The sequence below is a fragment of the Chelonia mydas genome, chromosome 1, assembly GCF_015237465.2.
Source record: "Chelonia mydas isolate rCheMyd1 chromosome 1, rCheMyd1.pri.v2, whole genome shotgun sequence".
Taxonomy (NCBI): Eukaryota; Metazoa; Chordata; order Testudines; family Cheloniidae; genus Chelonia; species Chelonia mydas.
This window is the reverse complement of record NC_057849.1, coordinates 288489907-288509715: the sequence shown is the minus strand read 5'-3', so window position 1 is coordinate 288509715 and position 19809 is coordinate 288489907. Positions and strand designations below refer to the sequence as shown.

At 38.7% G+C, this 19809-nt stretch overlaps 1 long non-coding RNA gene across 2 annotated transcripts in view; it reads right to left on the bottom strand.

Annotated features, from left to right (window-relative positions):
- Positions 1-17789, bottom strand: part of LOC122466196 — a 166233-nt gene extending 148444 nt beyond the window's left edge. For both annotated transcript variants that reach the window (XR_006291539.1, XR_006291538.1), the window contains exon 1: positions 17610-17789. This is a non-coding gene — a long non-coding RNA (uncharacterized LOC122466196). The remainder of the gene's footprint in view (positions 1-17609) is intronic.
- Between the last annotated feature and the right edge of the window lie 2020 nt (positions 17790-19809).

Here is a 19809-nt window from a genome sequence, read left to right as displayed (position 1 = left end):
CCACTTCCTGGGGAAAGTTTGGTAAAAATCCTCACCAATTTGCATAGGTGACCACAGACCCAAGCCCTTGGATCTGAGAACAATGAAAAAGCATTCAGTTTTCTTACAAGAAGACTTTTAATAGAAGTAAAGGAATCACCTCTGTAAAATCAGGATGGTAGATACCTTACAGGGTAATTAGATTCAAAACATAGAGAATCCCTCTAGGCAAAACCTTAAGTTACAAAAAAGACACACAGACAGAAATAGTCATTCTATTCAGCACAGTTCTTTTCTCAGCCATTTAAAGAAATCATAATCTAACACATACCTAGCTAGATTACTTACTAAAAGTTCTAAGACTCCATTCCTGTTCTATCCCCGGCAAAAGCAGCATACAGACAGACACAGACCCTTTGATTCTCTCCCTCCTCCCAGCTTTTGAAAGTATCTTGTCTCCTCATTGGTCATTTTGGTCAGGTGCCAGCGAGGTTACCTTTAGCTTCTTAACCCTTTACAGGTGAGAGGATTTTTCCTCTGGCCAGGAGGGATTTTAAAGGGGTTTACCCTTCCCTTTATATTTATGACAGCTCCTTTCCCCACTGTGATTGCCAGAAGAGCCCTGAAAGGAGCAGAACGTGGGGCCATGGGGTGGCCCCACACCCACAGCTCCTCCGGCGCAGCTGTAGCGCCCCCAGCCCTGTCCTCCAGCCAGGCTGCTGTACAGCCTGGGGAGACCCTGCGTGGAAGGGCTGAGGCAGGACAGCCGCGCCAGGGGAGCTCTGGGAGTGGGGCTGCCCGGTGGCCACGTGTTCTGCTCCTTTCACTGCTGCAGTTTTGAAGGCACAGTATGAGGAGGACAGCGTGAGGGTGGGGCACAGGGTGGGGAGGAGTCATGTGGAGGGTCACGTGAGGAGGTCACATCCCCCATAAGGAATGGATTCTACTTGCACCACTGGTGTTGGCTCAGAGGCGAGTGCACCTGTGATCTTGCCCTCAACTCTCCCATAGGCCCTCCTTCCAAGTGACCACAATTTTAACGCAAAAATGATATTAATAAAATTATTAACTTTTTGTCATTAAGCTTGTCTGTGCATCTACTGAAGCTTACAGTATATTTATCGTTCACAGTGTTGTTGTAGCTGTGTCGGTCCCAGGCAGGTGAAGTAATATATTTTATTGGACCAACTTCTGACCCAGACCTGAAAAAGAGCTCTGAGTCGCTCAAAAGCTTGTCTTTTTCACCAGCAGAAGCTGGTCTAATAAAAGATATTACCTCACCCACCTTGTCTCTGTAATATTGTTACTTTCATACATATGGTGCTTGGAGGAAAGTAACTCATATGCATATATTTTTGTTTGTTTAATTATATGAAATATCCGTGCTAACAAAAGGAATTCCAAGAGACTTCAGCTCTGTCTCAAGGACAAGCAAATGTTAGGAAGATAACCCATCTTCATCTATAATACCATATTTATTACCCAAAGAGTGTTACACACACTCAGAAAAGCTGCATCTTAAATTTTACTTTGTTTTAACTTTTATACTATGTTCCTTTGTGCAATGCTTAAAACATATAATGTTCATTGGAATTTGTGCTTTGTACAAAATATTTAATACAAGTTTAATTGCTATAACAGAGGGAATGTAACTCTAAGGACCTTGGATCAAGAGAAACCCCTAAGAGTGCATTAGCTAGAGCAGGGCATCTTCCTTTTGGCAATTTGGTACAAAACCGTATATCAGGAAAACAAACCATATAAAATACTGATGTTGTAGGGAAAGACCTGACCGTGAAAAGGAATGAGATACTGCAGTTCTGCCTGTCTAACTGGCCATGTGCGTGGAACTGGAAGCATTTCAGAGAATGTTACCATGAAGGTCCTAGACTTCAATCTCTTACCTAACAGCCTAAATTTGGCCTCCAGGACCTCTCTCCTACATGTACCATGACCACCATCATCCCCAGCACTGCACATAAGCCTGTCTAGATGTCTCAAGAGATCTGCAACCTTCGCACCCCAGGAGGCAATTCACCATGTGGTTCTCCCAGTCATCACAAACCCAGATATTCATATTTCTAATGATAAATCCCCCATTACTATTACCTGTCCTGACATGCACTCTTTGCAGAGTGGAATGCCACAGTTCACCCCACTCTAGGCTGTATGATCAGGCTACAACACCCCTATCACCACCATCCTGCCAGAGTTACAAGGTGAGTAGTGCCTTATGCGACCTTGCACTCTCTCACAAGTGCACCTCCTTGGGTGACAAGTTTCACTCCCCTCACCTCTCTCTGGGCAGTCTGAGTGGTTCTAGGAGGAAGCTCTGGGGGAAGCAGCAGAATCATGTTTCCAACATTTAACACAACAGGCCCAGCTGCAACTAGTTACCTGCAAGACACACCCCTCTTCGAGTACTTGTGACCAGCAGCTGCTTAAAATGACTCAGAACAGTTCCTTCCAGCATATTGACCATTTTCCCAAAAGCACACAGCAAGCAGGGAGAAAGGGTTAAACCCCCAAAGGACCCACACACCTGGGGCTTGCTTACCTGCAGCTCATCACCTCTCTCAAAGCTTAGGCAAGCCCAGATGTCTCAGGCACATCCTGTGGAGGTGCCTCAGTTCCATAGACCTGCTGCTTGCTGTCTCGGGTATGCCCTGCAAAGTCCCTGCCTTCATTCCACGACACTTACTCATTTAAAGTTCTTTTGACCATAGTTTCCGGTCTTCACAGAATAGGCCTGTCAGCCTTCTAGCAACAGGCAGGCAGGGATTTTTCCAGTCACTAACTCACACACTATAACTCTTACAGTTCCATGGTATTCTCCCTGGAAATACCGTGTGTGTGTCATTGTTTCATTTCCTGTTTGCTTCCCGTAATAGCCTTCTTTGATTTAACTCCAAGCAGTCAATCACAATACTATAAAGCAGGTAAACTGAGGCACATATCCTCTACATACAAACTATAATCTACAAACAAATTACATACATGCAATATACATACATATGTAAATATCTCCCTGGTTATCCAGATCACCTAAATGGGGCAAAATAATATAAAATAATCTTTCAACATTAAACATCAAATAATCATTTAAACATAAGTTTATAGTTCCAATCAAATGACACATTGCATTAGAAAAATATTATGAATCAATTGCAATGTTTTGCCTGTAGAGTTCTAAAACAACAACAGAAAATAGACTGGCGTTTCAAGCATATTTAAAAATTAAAAGTAAAGAGAAAATGTATTAAAAAACAAAGGAAATACCAATGAGCTTCTAGAAGCTGTTTCTCATGACTACATGATCTGATTTTGGTTGAACTGTTAGTACGTGTTACCCAAAAGATCTCTGCGGTTCTTTCCAGAAATGCACTGGCAGAAGCATAAGAAACCTCTGTGGTATTAAAAAAAAAAAATCAATAAGAAAGAAAAGAGAAGGATGAGCGGTAAATTCTCATTTATAGACTGTATGCTCAATCCAGAGAAAACCTCAACGTAAACTGTCAGCAAAACAGGACCTCTAATTTGGGCTGTACTGAACATGGCTTTTTCTGATTTTAAAATGGTTCAATATATTATTTGAACCTTGACATCCATTATAACCCCGACTCATTGTCTAAGCTACGCTGGGAGTTCTTGTTTTCAACAAATGCAAATCAAATCAATGCAAATCAAAATGGGATGTTTATTTACTAAATCTTCTAATCCTCAACACAAATTAGGGTATATTGTTGGATTGGGTCTTTTTTGTTTGTTTGTTTGTGTTTGGGTTATTTTTTTTTTTTTAAGGCTTCTCAGAGCTCAGATTTTCACTGGGTCCAGTCCTGCAGCCTTTACCCAGGCAAAACTCCCGTGGCCAACAGTATGAATTTTGCCTGAGTAAGAGTCTGCAGTATTTGGCTCTTTGTAGTTTATTGTAGTTGCCAGTTTGTTTTCTTCTGCAAGTTTGAGGGTGCCCCATATTTTGATTCCTGTAATTGTTCTTTCATTCAAATGTACATTCGCTCTGCTCACATTTTACATTTTTGAAGTAAATGGGTGATTCATTATCAAGACATGTTCCTCACATATGACTCATTTATCTCAGCATGCAGTCCTAATCATGACAACGTATCATAATATCAGCTACAGTAAAGAGCCACAGTCATTGTCCATGCATCGACAGTTTGGACATGCAAAAGCAAGTACATTTTCGCTTGCTCTATCTATTAGTTTTGAATCAATTGTTTTATTTTTTTCAAAGAAATTATAGTTGCTAACACAGTCCCAAATATATATGTTGGTTGTTTCTATGCTGATTAGACTTGTGTTGGCCAGTCAAGAGGAAGGGCAAGAATAGCTTATTTTTATCAGTCTTAAACAGCTATTAAATTTGCAGAAAAATTTGGAGCAATCAATTAGTTATACCCCATATTTCTGAACAGATAATCCAGTCTTCTCATACTTTTATATGGGTATCATCTCATGAAAAGACAAAAGTCTGAATCGCTACCACCTCGCAACTTACATAGTTACAGTATTTTGATATGGCAGCAGTTTAGATACACTTTCACAGATATAAAAATCTTGTGTAGATATTTAGAAATCTGCATATCCCAGTCATTTGGCACTGGGATCACTGGAAATCTTCAGTAAAAACTAGAATCAGCTTGATAATTTTGTCCTGTTTCTCAGAACAACATCCTGGATTGCCCAAACCATTTTTTCCTGGAGCAATGGAAACTGTCGAAGTAATATTAGTATAATGACTTCCAATACTTAGGTATAATAAGGCAAGAACTGCACAACTTTTCTAATGCCCTAATTCTGCAAATAATTATGCATGTGCTTTACTTTACTACCATGAGTAGTCCCATTAAAATGAATGGAACTATTCATAGGGTAGAACATCTTGCCTAGTTACAACATTGGCAATTAGCAGTATGTTTAGCATTTACTTTTAATATCCTTTTGTTTTTCAGGTTTGTGTTAATTGTTCACAGTTATATTCCACCACAAATGTGTTAAACACATTAACCTATGAACTCAAATGAAGCTAATTAAATATTTTGATACATATGTCAAAGTTTAAAAACATAAATTGTTTCTATCACATTATTGAGAAACAGCTCAATTGAATCTCAATCCACTGTGAGATTCCAGCCAGATTTCACTATAATACTGATTTTGATATCTCATCTAAGTTTCTGGAATAAAAGCTCCATTTTCCTGGGAATTTCTCATGCCTCCTTTTAGGCCAGGAGAGAAATTTAGGGGAGAAGCTGATTTAATCAGACAAGTTACTTTAGAGTTACAGTACTTTGAAAGGTTTCAGAGCAGCAGCTGTGTTAGTTTGTATCCGCAAAAAGAAAAGGAGTACTTGTGGCACCTTAGAGACTAACAAATTTATCTGAGCATAAGCTTTTGTGAACTACAGCTCACTTCATCAGATGCATTCAGTGGAAAACACAGTGGGGAGATTTATATACACAGAGAACATGAAAAAATGGGTGTTACCATACACACCGTAAGGAGAATGATCAGGTAAGGTGAGCTATTATCAGCAGGAGAGCGGGCTGGGGGGGAACCTTTTGTAGTGATAATCAAGGTGGGCCATTTCCAGCAGTTGTCAAGAACGTCTGAGGAACAGTGGGGGGGGGGGAGGAGTGGATAAACATGGGGTAATAGTTTTACTTCGTGTAATGCCCATCCACTCCCAGTCACTATTCAAGCCTAAGTTAATTGTATCCAGTTTGCAAATTAATTCCAATTCAGCAGTCTCTTGTTGGAGTCTATTTTTGAAGTTTTTTTGTTGAAGAATTGCCACTTTTGTTAGTCTCTAAGGTGCCACAAGTACTCCTTTTCTTTTTGCGAATACAGACTAACACGGCTGCTATTCTGAAACCAGAGGTTTTATGTAGGTAATATCATCCACTGGGCATAACTTTGTTGTTTAAAAAAAAAAATCAGTGTTCTGAAAGTGTAATAAAAATGTGTTTAATCAGTGAAACCTCGTACATGTATATCAAGTTTCTGCTCATAAAATGTTGCTAAGTCACAAACTGATGAAAAAAGGGAATATATAATAGAAACTGCAACCTTCTTAAGTCTTTACTGCATCATATACTATAACTAGCAATAACACAGGCCATTAATAACTTTCTGTAAAACTCTGGGCTGAAAAGCAACAATCTTGTTACAAAAAATAAAAGCCAGCAATTATACTAATTATCCAATTATCTTATCTCAACACCTTTATTATTACTCATCTACTAGTAATATATGTAACTAAATGAACTACTGATATCACTGGCATCATCGTTGACACATTTGGTTAGTTAGAATCACTTGGTTTGTTAAGGACAACATATTTATCTCGATCATAAACTAGGCTTCATTTTTGTGGGCATGAAATTGTGACTGAAAATAATTGCATGCACAGCTTTGCCCTTGCAATTTAGACCCACAAAAATGCAAACTTCACACATTGATCTGTGATTACTTCAAGCCCTAACACAAGAGGAGATGCAGTGTTAGCCTTAACTTTGAGTTCTCTTACTTCTCTTAGTTTAAGTCAGGAACTTAATAAGTTACTATTACTTGAAAAAACTAGGTCTGTCAAGCGATTAAAAAAGTGAAACAATTAATCACACTGTTAAACAATAATAGAACACCATTTATTTAAATATTTTGGATGTTTTCTACATTTTGAAATATACTGATTTCAGTTACAACACAGAATATAAAGTGAACAGTGCTCACTTTATATTTATTTTTGATTACAAGTATTTGCACTGTAAAAAAAAAAAGAAATAGTATTTTCAATTCACCTAATATAAGTAATGTAGTGCAATCTCTTTATCATGAAAGTTGAACTTACAAATGTAAAATTATGTATAAAAAACTGCATTCAGAAATAAAACAATGTAAAATTTTAGATCCTGCAATTCCACTCAAGTCCTACTTCTTGTTCAGCCAATCGTTCAGACAAACAAGTTTGTTTACATTTGCAGGAGATAATGCTGCCCACTTCTTGTTTACAATGTCACCTGAAAGTGAGAATAGGCATTCTCATGGCACTGTTGTAGCCGGAGTTGCAAGGTATTTACGTGCCAAATGCGCTAAAGATTCATATGTCCCTTCATGCTTCAACCACCTTCCAGGGGACAAGCATCTATTCTAATGATGGGTTCTACTTGATAACAATCCAAAGCAGTGCGGAGCAACGCATGTTCATTTTAATTATCTGAGTTAGATGCCACCAGCAGAAGGCTGATTTTCTTTTTTGGTGGTTCAGGTTCTGTAGTTTCCACATTGGAGTGTTGCTCTTTTAAGACTTCTGAAAGCATGTTCCACACCTCATCGCTCTCAGGTTTTGAAAGGCACTTCAGATTCTTAAACCTTGGTTCCAGTGCTGTAGCTATCTTTAGAAATCTCACATTGATAGCTTCTTTACGTTTTGTGAAATCTGCAGTGAAAGTGTTCTTAAAATGAACAACATGTGCTGGGCCATCATCCAAGACTGCTATAACATGAAATACATGGCAGAATGTGGGTAAAACAGAGCAGGGAACATACAATTCTTCCCCAAAGAGTTCAGTCACAATTCTCCCCCAAGGAGTTCAGTCACAAATTTTATTAATGCATGATTTTTTTTAACGAGCATCATCAGCATGGAAGCATGTCCTCCGGAATGGTGGCCGAAGCATGAAGGGGCATACGAATGTTTAGCATATCTGGTATGTAAATACCTTGCAATGCTGCTACAAAAGTGCCATGCAAATACCTGTTCTTACTTTCTGGTGACATTGTAAATAAGAAGATGGCAGCATTATCTCCTGTAAATGTAAACAAACTTGTTTGTCAAAGTGATTGGCTGGACAAGAAGTAGGACTGAGTGGACTTGTAGGCACTGAAGTTTTACATTATTTTGCTTTTGAGTGCAGTTATGTAACAAACAAAAAAATCTACATTTGTAAATTACACTTTCATGACAAAGACTGGTTTCAGAGTAGCAGCCCTGTTAGTCTGTATTCGCAAAAAGAAAAGGAGTACTTGTGGCACCTTAGAGACTAACCAATTTATTTGAGCACTTTTTCACTACAATACTTGTATGAGGTGAATTGAAAAATACTATTTCTTTTGTTTATCATTTTACCGTGCAAATATTTGCAATAAAAATTATATACACTTTGATTTCATTTACAACACAGAATACAATATATGAAAATGTAGAAAAATACCCAAAATATTTAATAAATTTCAATTGGTATTCTATTGTTTAACAGTGCAATTAAAACTGTGATTAATCATGATTAATTTTGAGTTAATTGCATGAGTTAACTGCAATTAATTGACAGTGCTAAAAAAATCCCCAGCAAATACTACTTCAGTGAACTAATAGCATATAGTTCAGCAGAACCAAAGAATGAACTTTAAAAGATTCAAATACATGAGTTCCATGCAAGCACCCAGCCATCCAGGATGACAAAATTGGGATTAGGTGAGAAATCTGGGTAGTGATTTCAGATCCCCACCTTAAACATACTTAATTTTCTATTGAGCCACCCAAAACAGTGCTGTTAAATATTGTGATAATATTTAAGTAGTGTTTCCTACCATTATCCTAATACTTATATATAAGAAATAACACGTTACTGCTCCAAAGGATCCATTGCCGTCTATCACAAATATTTATTTAGTGACTTTTTAAAACACTAATTATTGACCTAAATAACCATAAGCATTACTTCAGATGTGCTGCCATGTATCTATGTAGTTATTGATGCAATATAAAATAATGGAACCAAAGGAATCATTCTGGTCAAGTCTTTAAATGCTTGTAAGTGTCCATACCATTGACTCAGGCAGCATCTACACCCTGGAGACTTTACACTGCCTCATGGCATAGAAGCCTTGGGAGAATATCTTTATATTTTAAACAAAATATATTATTTTCATCTTTGCATTTCAACCAACTCATTACAAATATGAGCTTCAATTGTTTCCTGAGGAAACAATCATTCTATTATTTATTTATACATCGGTAGCATCAAACGTATGCTAAGGGAACTATCATTCCACTATTATTTAGTTATACATCGATAGCATCAAAAGTGTACACAGAGCTGTACTATCAGCCGATATGATTTTATGTCCTAAAGAGTTTACAGTCTAAAGACACAAATGGGTAAAACAGTTAAGTACAATACAAAGCAACACACAGCAGGGTGTGATCTCACAGCTGGAAAGCTTCACAGTACAGCGAGTTTTCCAGGATCTGAGGAAAGAGCTTTGTTGCACTTTCCCATACACGAATATTGAAACGTATTTACAGATTAGATGACTTTTGCGATTAAGGAAAACAGTAAATAAAGAAAATCAAAGTAGGAGGCCTTCATGAGAGAAGGCACAGTGACTCACTATGTAACATTCTGCACCTGAATTGAATCTCAGAATGGCAGCTGTTCTTTCAGGTGCAGTATACAGAAAACAGAATGAGATGCCCTTTCAGTTACATACAGTACCTAAACTCTTCAAACTTTAAAAGCACGAGAGATGGAATGAAAAGAAAGCATGAAAGTAGGGTGAACAAAGGAGATAAAAGGAATATATCCACCCCAAGAGATTCTAACCCACAACCAAACCCAGGGCAGTTGAGCATTCACAGCGTAGTAAATGCCATCACCATAGTGACTATAGTCCACATCCCAGAACCATGGATAGAAAGGTAGAAGGTTGCCTCCTGCCTTCCCATCTCCACATGGAAAAATGGAAACAAACGTTTGATCCTTACTTCATGTGTGCAAACACATACACATGCCTCTGCCCCCACGCCACAATTATTCAGCACTTTTCTACAACAACTCTTCCCTTTCCATGAACACCAGGCAGACCCTCTGGATGAAAGCCAGATGCTCGGTATTTGGAGAATTGGAAACCCATCCCCTTCAAGAAACTCAGGACTCAAATATTGATCACTCTCTCAAAACCCAGTTATGCATGTTATGAGAAGACATCCCCCAAGAGTACACCATAAAACTAGTTTTACAACCACACACGATGACAGTTCCTTTGAGGAGTACAAGAATAATCTAGGACTCCCGGGTGTGCAGACCTCCAAATGAAGATCATACTGATATCCTTGAGCAACTAATGGACCACCTGCCTAGCTTACTGTCAAAATCCCACAATTTAGCTCTTTCTTTTCAATCCCAACTTCTACATAGACCATGAAGAGATATGTTAGCACCTGATCTCTTTTCCCACAAGGAAACTATGCGTTTCACATAGCCCTGATGTTAAAGCCTTTATCAGGTCAGACTCTTACTATCTCAAGAAACACATTTTCATCCATCTTCCACCAAGACAGCTGCCTGATTCTAAGAAAATGCAGTTTACAAAATGTATTAAGTAATTAATAAATGTCAGTGATAAATAATTCTCTATGATGAAGAGATTTACCTAATCCAGAATAGTATACCTTTTAGACCATGCTGCAACTTCCTCCTCTTTGAAAGAGGTTTTGCAACATAACTGAAATGATGTGTATGTATTATTTAAATAGACACAAACACAATATTTATATAACCCAAGTATAACATCGTATAACCAGGTAAGGGACTTAATGAAGTACACTAGGGACTTCATTATTCAGATTTTACTTACTCAGGAAGTACTTAGAGTCTACAGTGATAGCTATGGTAAGCCTTAAAATTAGGTATGAGATAGACAAGAAGGTTAGGCAACAAAAAGAGAAGATGGAGATAGAGCACAACATTGAACTTTCTGTAGAAGGAAATTGAAAAGCACTGAAGTGATTTAAAAAGGAGACAGATATGGTCAGAGTGGCAGGAGAAGAGATGATCTTGATAACAGTATAGCTGATAGACTAAAGTAGGGAAACAATTTGGGTTTGCAATAGATTAGATTAGAGATTAATGTTAATCAAAATCCATGATCCCGATTCCCCTGGGAAAGTTCACATGTGGATACAGATACAAACTTTGGGCCCAATCCTGAAAATACTTACTACTGGGCAAAGACTGCAGTAAGCACTGTGCTCAGAAGCAAGTTTTTGCAGGATTGAGCCCTTTGCATTTGGTTTGCACTTTTCTTATGAACTGTACCAAAACTTGGAATCCAAACATCCCTGAACGATGGGAAATTTCAGATCCAAATTCTGATCTGGTTATGAAACTGGAGACTCAAGCCCAGCTCTAGTCAACATAAACAATAATCAAGTACAGAGCAGAGGTTTAGCAGTAAGGATAGAAGAGAAAGCTGCCATTACATGTTCCCTGTAAAACCAGTTTAGAAAATTCTTAAATCACAAAGAGAAACTACTCTTGGCTTAAATACTGTATGTTACATTATAGCCAGAGAATTCTTTACACCTCAGTTAAAAATGTCTGAAAATGGAAATTTATAATAGAAATGGTGACACAACCTTAAATTCAGCAATATGAACAGCATAGGAATAGTTCAATCATAATCCTTTTAGTTCACACATTATTCCTCGATGACATTTCACTGATGATATTTTTTGTGTGTGCAGACATTGGTTCATTAAGGTCCTTTGAAAAATGGGTCTATAACAATAAACCCATGCAAAAAATCATTTTTAGTTACAATGCTCATTCAATTTCATTTTAAGATGTAACTATAATCAAAAGGGGAGAAAAGCTTTATGTGCCACCATTTACAGAACGGAATTTGACTGCAATGCATTATTAGTTGCCCACAGTTTTTAAGCTAGTTTCAGAAAAAAAGTATTACGAGTCTGTCAGTTTAAGTGACTAAGTAGCACCACTGAGTAATCTGACCTTCAAATAAAAGAAATGGCACTAACACATACTGTAGAATTCTTGAATGAGGCGTCCCACAGTCTTAAACCCAAAATGCTATAGAATAGAGTAGGAGTTTTTTCATGTAAACTTAGATTGTTATATTAGGCAATTAATATGGACTCCAACGAGCCAGAATGTTTTCACTATTTTCTGTCGGTATTAATAAATACTATGTATTACAAGAGTTTTATTTATAGCGCATTTGCATGCTGTGTAAACAGACTAAAATTACAAGAGCTGAGCACCAGGACTTGTCCTCTCCTCCAATAAGAGCAATAATGACACTCCTTACTGCTTCAGTAGTAAAAAGGACCAAGGACATAGATTACAAACAGAAGGACTATATACAAAGGTGCATGACAGAGAGAGAATTTAATTACAATGGGGCTAAATTGTGTCTTAAAGTCACACTCCCGTATTTGGAGGGTTAATAGGTGCACAGAGAGTCCGTGATGTAACAAGAGCCAAAAGAGTAAGCAATTTGCTGACTGAGCCCTTGGGGCAATGAAAGAGCACATGCTAGAGTGGCAGCACACTCTACCCACACTCTACCCTGCTCTCAGCCAGCATTGCTTGTAAGAGCAGGACTGGAGTGATGGGTACATCCTCACTCTATTACTTCCAGTGCCTTTTGGGAGCCTAGTGCCATTCACCTTTTGCATAGCACCCATCTTATTCTTTACCATGGATCCTTCCATCGTTATAGAGATGTTTTCCAGGGACATCAAGCAGTGAATGGCTGCCTGGCAGCAGCATCTTTTTGGAAGCACATTGCTGATGGAGTGGAGGAGTCATTGTCCCCTCGGGCACTGAAGTATAGATCCCAAGATCTGTGTGGGGCTCAAAAGTGTCACATGTTTCAAGGCCCCACCACTCAAGTTTCCAAGTGTGGATGCAAGCTCAACACCCTCAACAAGATTGATCCGAGAAAAACTTGACAGTGAGGAATGTCATAGAATTTTCCCCATTACTCAGAACCCCATCAGTTCTCTCTGCAGGATGGGGTGGGGGATCTTGCCACCAGTGTCTGAGGCAGAACAACATAGCACCTAGCAATTTATTAACATACCCATGGAACATCTCGATTAAGTAGTATAGATAACCCACTGAGTATAATCTACAGACCCATTAAATTAAGTACTTGTATAGCAAAAAATGTAATATCTTTTTCATTAATGCTTTAAATTCAGTTTCCCAGATACCCATTTAGATTTAATAAGAGAATTATGTAAGGGATAATGCTCATGGTATTAGAGCATACATAGCAGTAAATGGCTCTTTGATTTCGTTAAATGCCAGCACAAAGCTGAGGTTTTTGATGAATTACAAAAGCTGTTAATTGCAAGTACACTCGATGCTATTAATATTATTGCTATTATACGACAAGCTAAACTAATTTGTTTGCTCTGGTTCTTCACTGCTTGTTCATCTTTATGGGTTACAGGGTTTTAGTTGTTTTTCTTTTCATCTCACAGTTCAACTTCTTACTGGGACATCTTGCTGATTTTAAAAAGAAATATTTTGGTTTTGCTGGGTTTTTATTCCAGTTTTCCAACAAATGCCACCAAATTAAGACAAAATATTGAAAACAAATAATTGCTTTAGATTAAACTTCTGGCATGTATAACCATCATTTCTCAACCAGCCCTATTGTGATGTGACCTTTTATACCAGGGCTGAATTGGTCCTAGATTCCAGGTGTCCAAATTATTTCATCCATATCTCACCAGGGGATTCCAAACCTGCAGCAGCATTGACATGGCAGCCTCAGCAAAGGCTAAGAGACACTTTCAGAAGCATAACTGCTCTGGCTGGTGCAGCTCTGAATGTGGCATTTCTTGCCACTATTTCTGTGTCCCTCATACAATGGGAACTAGGGAGTGGGGGAGGGAGGAGCCTTTTAGTCTGCACTGCTTTAAAAGAAGGTGGAAGAAGTAAGGAAGCCATGGACCACTAAGAAGCTTGAGGGGGTAACTAGTGGGGACTAGTGTGGGACAGTTACTAGAGGGCCCTGAGGCAGGGACTTATATGTAGAAGCGTTGAGGAGAGCCCGTAGCAGCCTTCTATGTTCTGCCCACTGCTTTTTTCCACCTTTAGTTCCTGTCCCTTTCATTTCCCAGTACTATCTCAGGCGTCTCTCTCTCTCCTCATCAGAGAAGTAGTGCTCTGGGTAAGCTGACTGTCTCCTATGGGGGTCGGCACTCACCATGTTGCGCGACAGACACTTAAGAAAAGTATCGTTTAGTGACAGGCATTGGGGGCGAGGGGGTTATGTCATTCAGTCATTCAATGTTTTTTTAAAAATGACCACGGACCTCAACATTTTTACCATGGAGACTTCTGTCCATTTATGGACACGTTGCTGACCCCTGGTCTCCTATGACTTCCAGCTCTCTCCAGTTTGCACCTGTCAGTACTGTAAGAGCAGAGGTAGACTGTGCTTTCCCACAGTTCCCATCATAGCAGCCCCTGATGGCTGAAAGGCAACTCTGTGGGGAAAATTTCCCTGCAGCCCCATTAACTGTATGAGAATCCAGACAGGAGGTGTGATAGGCAGTATTGCTAACCCAACCATTCAAAAATCCAAATCAGGAAGTTGTCTTAAAACTCTATGAGATTTTATAAAAATAATCAATTATGGGTTCTTTTTATTTGGCTTCTGGTTTCAAGGTTCTCCCACGTCATATTAATCAATTTTTTCTCCACAGCCATGCTTGCTAGAAATCTGCTTTTTTTTACAAGGAATGCCAAGATAGTCATAAAACCACTTGACTCCCAGAGAAAACCACATGAATTTCATGATTCTCACAATAAAATCACGAGTGCTGGAAACACTAGATAAAGGGCTGCTAGTATGTCAGGCAAGATGCATTGATAGTTATGAATAAGTGCCCTGCATTGGGTGCAATCCTGCAAGTCAGTGCATGTTCTCAACTTGCATTGACTTTAGCAGTAGCTGAGAGTGCACAGCACTTCAGAGGATCATGCCATCAATGAGCATATATACTATTTATTGCGCTCCACCTAAAATGTCATTGGGAGTCATTGCTGACTAGATTAAGGGCATACACAAGTGAGGAGAGTTGTTTGCAGTAACCAAAAATGCAAGTCCCTTCTGGGATGAAGGGCAGCTGGAAACATAGACGTGGGCCCTTCACCGGGCTCAGATTTATGTACCAGCCAAACTGGCTGTCAAAGGTCTCTGAATATACATAGAAAATGTATTCTGTACTCACAGATCTCCAGCATATAAGCATCAAGGTGGAGTTATAGAAATTTAATTTCTATGGCTACTTGGGGGCCATACATCCTTCTGAAACATTAACCCTCTCAGAAATGGGAGAGGTCACCTTGTCCTCATCACAAATGTGTCTATACTGTAAACTAGGGGTGAGGGCACAATTCTGATTAAAATCAGGATCGCCTTACTTTCATTTCTCCCTACCTTGTTATGTTAAAATAAGCATGCGGTTATGTTCCTGAAATAAGAAATTGAACTACTACCGTGGCAAATCCTGCTCCTGTTACTCACACAAAATTGCCACTGAAGGCAACAGGAGATTTGCACAGATCAGGTATGCATTTTTTGAGACCAGACCAGACACCATACAGACAGAAAGAACAGAGAAGCAATAGAGAAATGAATAAACAAAAAAGCTAGAGAAAGTGAGAGAGAGAAAATTAAACAAAAAATAGAAACCAGATAATGTAAGAGGTAAAATAATGAAAAGCAGAAAAAGGAAAAGTAAAGTTAAATAGAAAGGCCATAACTATAAAACCAATAGCAAAATCTGCCTCTTGGTGTATGCTAAATACCATTCCTACTGTAATAGCATAAAAATATAACTTACTCTTTTTCATGTTTATGTCTGCTTATTACATTTTTATCATGCACTAAAAGAAATTTGCATTTCAATTCATTTTTGGTATACTACCACTTACACCCATTTTGTTGAACTTACAGTGCTTCCAAAAGACTCCGAGTTGTCAGCATCTAAGAACAGGTTATGAGCACCCTCACAAGGAAAGCTATTTCCCTGCTCATAAAAGAGACCTCATTTGTTTGTTTTTTCTTATTAATTTACACTGAGTATTAATTATTTTTTCTCACTGGAGAGCTGTATTTTTCTGCATTGCTGTGGATTTAACAGGGGAAAGTTGGGCAAATTCAGAATGCAGTATACAAGCAAAGAACAGAACAGACTAAAGTAAGTTAATGTAAAAGAGAGAAATAGAATGTTAAAAAGATGGAGGGAAGCCTAGAAAAAGATGGATACAAGAATGAATAACAAAAACAGAAATGTTAGGAGTGACAGAAGTGGAAGACTAAGAAGCAGAAAGTGTTAAAGGCAGGAAGCAAAAAGTTAGGAAACACTTTTATTTTGTGTTTATAATATGAATGAGTTGCACTGATTTATTTCTTGTGTTTTTATAGTGAACTGCATTGGCGTCAATGATTCTAGGTACATGCCAAGGAACTAAACGTTATATTTCATAGGGAGTGAAATTGTATAGGGGGAAAACAAGACATACTTGACAGCTCAGGATTTAAAAGTTTCTTATCTGAACAGCAATGCCACTCCCTTGCTGCACTGCATTAGAGTTTCTGGCACCAGTACCAGTGCTGACAGTGACAAAAGGGAAGTGTCTGTCACAAAGACCAAGTGATATGGCAGCCCCAGTGACAAAAGTAAAGATCAGGAAACTGATAAAGTACAGATAATTTCACCCAGGTGTTTCCAGCTGTTTCTGTTTTTCAGGGAAATAAAACAGGGATGGATATGTGAGCAAATAGAGGGAATTTATGGTAGTAGAATTTAAACAGTGACTTTTGTATGGGCACTTTTTCTATTCTATTAAATCTGTCATATAGTCAAATGCAATCTCTAAAACTTCACATTCAAAATTGTGCTTCTACAAGTTTTCAGTTCCAAGGTTCTGCATATACAAACAGCCAAATTTGTCATGCAAACTGCCTTTGCATGTGCATATTATGGAGGTGACAAACTTCGTTTTTAGGTCTGAATTCCAGAGGTTGCTTATCCAAAGACAAGTCTGATCCTATAAAATGCTTCCTCACATTGCTGTAATTGAGAAGTTAATGGGAATACCAACTTCTGCTCTGGTGGAATCACTTGTGTGATATTATTCCTAATTTATACTGTATTTATAAAAGGAGAAAATAATGAAAGCAGTGAGTGATGTGGTCTTTTCTTATCTAGCCATTGTTGGTCACAGAGTGGTCTGGTGAATGCATGGAGTTGTAAATTACCATATAAAAATATATTTTAATCATGGTGAGGGACACCTAGAACCACAGTTAGGTACTTTTTATATCTTTTTTGCTTATAAAGTAAAATAATACATCAGTAGAAAGAAAACAATAGCAAAAGAATATTAGCACAGTCAATACAAATACAAGACAAGGAGGGTAACAAGCTCTACAGGGAAATAATCCACCTCTGCAGGACATACCAACAAGGAACACATTAAAACAAAAAGGCCATTGTCAACATTAGTATCACTTACAGCATTTCATATAAAAGTACTGGGAAGAATCAGAGAATATTAATTGAAACAATGCAGCTGAATGTGGGAACAACTTTGACCCAATATCCCTAGGCTCGCTTTTTTTTTTCAAATTTTGTTTTTTGCTGGGAGCCCATATGTGTATGAAACTCTGACTTATCTCTATCATTTCCTTCCCCCATATTTTTCATCAGTAATAATAATAATCACAAGCAAACACTATATTTATATGACTTACATTCAATAAATTTTCACACATACCATAGCTGTGCTGCTCTTCAGTTTTGTAGATTGTAGATAAAAACCCTCTTTAACTTCAGACTTTCCATACTATGAGAAAGGGTTTTGTCCTCAGGAATAATACTGGGAAAATAAGGGGGAAATATGAGGAGTATTTCTTACTGACTGAAAGAGGATATCTAGCAAGCAACAGTCAGTTGTAAAATGGCTACTCTAGAGCTGCAGCTGCTCTTCTTTGCCAAATTTAAAGGGCCAGCCCCCAAAACGTATGTGTTACAAAATTTGTATAAGGCAGCAGATCTGTAGTAAGGAAGGCTTATAGGGAACAGGCAGTTATCAAGGAAGGTCCTGCTGGTGAAGATGCTGGTCCTGTGTGTTGCATACCACCACTATAACCCATGTTTGTATTTTTTACTAAACTATGTAATGTTCTGGCAGGGTAATATTTACTTGCTACATGGCCACTACTTTATAGCATAAGGTTCCTAGTCCTGAATTTGTAGGGAAGCTGGAAGCCTATAGCCAGCTGGAATTAGGAAATGATCATTAACATCATATTTGTAATTATACTAGTGTTCAATGTGTGTCTGTAAATCTCCATGAGATATTAATCACGAAGTAGCACAGAACATAAACATCATGGTGCTTGAGCGGTGAACTCCTAGCCCCTGCAAATACTTACATAACTGTTATTCCCTACATCCACTAGAGGCACAAGGATAGCAAGAGCTCTGGAGGGGTAATGCTAAGGATAATACAGCAGTAGTACTGGGGAAGGACCACGCTATATTAGTTTGAGCACTGGCTAGGGATCAAGGATTGTCTGTTTTCAGCTTATGTGACTTTTGGCCTCTCTGTACCTCCATTTCCACATCTGTACAATGAGGATAATAATACAAGAGATATTGTGGGTCTTAATGAATGTTTATAAAGTGCATTAATATCCTGGATGAAAGGCCCTACATGATTGCCAAGTAATTTTGTTTTATATAGAATAGTAAAGAATTTGATCAAGAGTTAAACTAATAGGGATTATTTATTTTGTGGTTTAATGGTAGCTTTGTAATTTTTGTTCTTTCCTTTTCTTTGTCTGATATATTTACACAAAGGCAAGATGTGATAGCAGATATCTTTCCCCTTCCTGCCCCCCGGCCCTTTACTATCCTGCAGTGCTTTTAACCAAAATCAAAAAGAGCAAGTTACCAATGAAACACATAGTAAACAACCTCTCATTTATTTTCATTTAAGAGGTTGGACCCAGAGGTACCAATTCAGGTATTTCTTGGAGTCCCCATCCCCAACAGGGACGCCATTTAACTCCTGCTCATCTTCCCAACCCTCTCTCTCCTTGTCTGGGGAGTCTCCCCTTCTCTCTTTCCCACAGAGTGCATGAACTGGTGCCACCAGGTGTTGAGTTCTCAGCTGGCTCCCCTGTTGTCTGCTGTACAGGAACAGATTCCCTGTTTGCTTGGTCGCAATACCATTTAGCCCCTCCACTCCTCCCTCTGGACAGAGGGGCAGGTGGGCCTAATTTGCATGATGTTACAACCCCATACACCAAGTCACAACACCACTCACTGAAATTTTGTCCTGCTGCCAGTCCATGTGTACCGAAGGGCGACCAGATCACATCTCAGTGGCATTGCGATCATGCCACCAGGGTAATTCTCTGGACCACTCCGGAAGCAGCTGCTCTGATTTAGTAAGGGAACAATGCTTTAAAATGATCAGGCCATCTTCACCATTCCTCCCGCCCCCCATACACACACCCTGACTCCACAGCCCATAGAACTTTGAGTAAGTGCAAAAACCTTGGAGGGGGCATTTACCCTCCTCTCCCCCAGTCTCCTGTAATTGGCACCACTGCTAAGTGGAGTTCAAACTCCCTCCTGTTCCTTATCTTAAACTGCAGCAGTAATCCCGAGCACTGGTACCAAAGAGCACTTGTAGTCCTGACCATCCCAGCAGAGCTAATATGGAGGGCAGTCCTGTGTCTCAGATTACAGAGGAATTCCTTAAATCAAAGTGCTTTGACACAGTAGGGAAATAATAAGATAAGAGCTCTATTGATCAAAGCTGCACTATATTGTTATATATGAGAATTCATACAGTATTGACCTGGTTCTCCACCATCTTATTCCTTGTGTAGTTATTTATACAACCTTAAAAGGCTACAGTTAGAAATGCAGTGCTTTACACCAACTTTTCCAAAAGCATAAAT